A 3,107-nucleotide genomic window follows, 5' to 3' on the forward strand; every position below is an offset into this window, starting at 1 on the left:
TGAAGACCTGAGCCTCCCGTGAGGCCTTGGCTGATCACCCGGGGGACTTCCTGTGTTCTCAGGGCCTGAGCCGGCTGGTTCCCGTCCTTACCGTGGCAGCTGTTTGCACAGCTGGCCGCAGTGGCACTCCTCAGCGGCCCTGCAGCCCCTCCCACCTAGAGGGGGTGCTGTCTCCCCTCCCGTGGAATCTGGGCTGTCCCGTGGACGGGGGTTGGCCAGGATGACCTGTGGCTAGGACATGACCACTGAAGTCGTCTGTCTCTGCCCGGCAGTCTGCCTGCTGCCAGCATCTGTGGATGACAGGCGGACCTACTGGCATGTCCATGGGCATAATCACCGCAGGCCCAACATGAGCCAGGCTCTGGCCTCGGCCCACTCAGCTGGCTCCCTCAGCAGTCCATGCGGCTTACTCTCCACTTCCAGTCCTGGTCCTCTGAGAAGCAGAGGCCGAGACAGGATTCATCGTGCGAGGCTTCCATTAGGGGAAACATCTTTATGAAAGGAACGAGGACGGAGCAGGTGAATGCAGTCTGATGGTGACGAAGGCCCGACCCCCTGGGAGGAGCAGAGAGAGAGCAGAAGGGGAGCTCCCTGGAGCTCCGTGCAGGCCAGGGGAGTCGGGGGTAAGTCTGGGAGCCACAGTTCGCTGACCGGGGGTCCTGGTCTCCCAGGAGACATCAGTGGGAGACGTAACCTTCACGCAAAAGCAGCACTGGGTTTCAAAGCGCAGAAACTGAGGCCCTCGGTCAGCTGTGCTCTCTGTAGCAGGAAATCTGCAAGACACATGTCACAGCCACAATGGGCCTCTGTTCAAATGCCGTGTAAGAGCGGGGCCGCCTCCAGCACCCGTCATGCTCCCCTGACTGCGCTTGTCACCCACAGATTACAAAATTACTTGCTTACTTATTAATCTTCCCATCTCTCGCCACTAAAAAATAAGCTTCGTGGCACGGACACGTTTGTCTGTCCTACCCCCAAGACATCGAATAGAGTCTGTTGCTCAAAAAACTGTTGAAAGAACAAATTAACAGGAAGAAAGGAAGGAAGGAAGGAAGGAAATTTCCTGACAGGTACTGATGGGCCACTTTCCATTTGGGTAATTCCCACATTATGGGTTAAAGGTTTGTGCCCCCAAATTCCTACGTTGCAGCCCCAGTCCCAGATGTGACAGCATTTGGAGGCGTGGCCATCAGGAGGTAGCTACGGTTAGCCGAGGTCTGAAGGGTGGGGCCCCCATGAGGAGGACACTGCCCTTGTGGGAAGAGGCACCTGAGCGCTTGCTCACCCTCTCTCCCCCTACAGAGGAAGGCCAGGTGAGTGCAAAGCAGGAAGGCACATCTGAATCCTGAGTCCTCGCTAGAAACCACATCAGCCAGCGCCCTGATCCTGGACCCCCAGCCTCCACTGTGAGAAGGAAACATTTACTGTCTAAACCGCCAGTCTGCAGTATTCCATTACGGCCACCGGAGCTAAGACAGCTCAAGTCCAGTGTTGGGTCACACCATGGGGCATCAGTAAATTTTTCAGAACACTCTGAACAGTGCCCGGGAATAAACGTTTTATTCTCCATAACTTGTGTGCCAACAGGAAGTGGGGTTGCCTTTCTGGAGGCTGCTGTTAGTTGACAAAGAGACAGGAAGTTGCTGTGGCTGGTGATGGCAGGTACATGTGACGAAGGGAGTGGGGGACAGTATTCTTAGGGCAAACCCTAGTATCCCACGCACTTAAGTTTCCTCCGAGGAAACTCCCGTGTCACCCTGGACCCTGTCACGCACCACCGCCCGGGAGGCATGACGGCACACAAAAGCGGGCTGGCCCCGATCCCTCGTCACCCGAGCTGGGGGCAGCCCTCGTCGCCTGGCGGCCATGCAGCTGCAGATGCCCCTCCCAGCACCACCAGGACCTGACCGTGCCCCGAACATGCTGCCAGACAGCGGAGGGAGGGAGCAAGCGTAAGCCTGGGAAGCCGCACGCCGCCCCAGCACGGCCCAGGCGGCTTAGGAAGTCAGGCTGCATCTCCTGACCTTCCTGCCCTGCTGTGCACAGAGCCCAGGCACTGCCCCTGGTGGCAGGAACAGCTGCGGCTGAAGCTGTGCCGTGACGCCCTGCTGGCACTCACTGGTGGGCTCAAAGTGCCGCAGACTCTCCCAGCCTCGCCTCCACCAGAAGCTCACAACCCGAGGTCATGTCCACCTGCAAACTGAGGGCGGGAGTCAGGGCTCCGCCTGCTGGCCCATGGGACACCCCCAGGACCCACTCCGCCCGTCCCTTCCCACGGCCACAGTGACAGCGGCGGCTCCTCCCTTCGGCTGCAGTGACAGTCCCCCACAGGCCACCGTCTCTCGAACCCTTCCAGACGTGGACGCTTCGCGGGAACACGCTCTGCGTCGGTCCCGCCCTCCCACGCACCCATGTGCCAGGGAGCAGCGTCGGCCCTCGGCCCTCGGCCCTCGGCCCTCGGCCCACGTGCCAGGGAGCAGCGTCGGCCCTCGGCCCTCCCCGCTCTGGGCGCCCTCTCATTTTGTCTGTTTTATTCCGTCCCCTCTGGGCGCCCTCTCATTTTGTCTGTTTTATTCCGTTTTCTCAAATGCTGCTCGTGCTCTCATGATCTGCTCACGGGCGGCAACTCCTGGTTTTTAAACGCTGCCCTGCTTTGGCACCTCCTGTATCCACAGGCCTCGAACAGAGCCCGGCACACAGCGAGCACTCAGTACTCCGCAGCCTGACCGCCGACGCGGCGCTCTGCCCTGGCTTCCGGGAATGACTGATGCCGAGGCCAGCAGACAAGGCCCCGGGGGCCCAGCAGCCTGAGGGTGAATCCGCCTCCTAGTGTCAAGTTCCGAGGGCAGCACAAGCTCCCGGATGAGAATCTGCAAACTAACTCTGCCCCAAGAACACCCGTCAGCCAGCGCAAGGCAGCCACTGTGTACGGCTCCGGGCCCCAGCACGGGGAGGGACCCAGCCCACTGGTCGCACAGCACTGCTCGGGGCAGACAGGGAGTGGGCACGGATGAGGGGCGGAGACATGGACACTGTCTGTGTCCTGTGCTGCCCACGTGGGCACCGACAGGCAAGTGGATTTCATCGGCCCTGGATTTTGCCTCTGA

Source organism: Pteropus alecto, unplaced genomic scaffold (assembly GCF_000325575.1).
Source record: "Pteropus alecto unplaced genomic scaffold, ASM32557v1 scaffold60, whole genome shotgun sequence".
Lineage (NCBI taxonomy): Eukaryota > Metazoa > Chordata > Mammalia > Chiroptera > Pteropodidae > Pteropus > Pteropus alecto.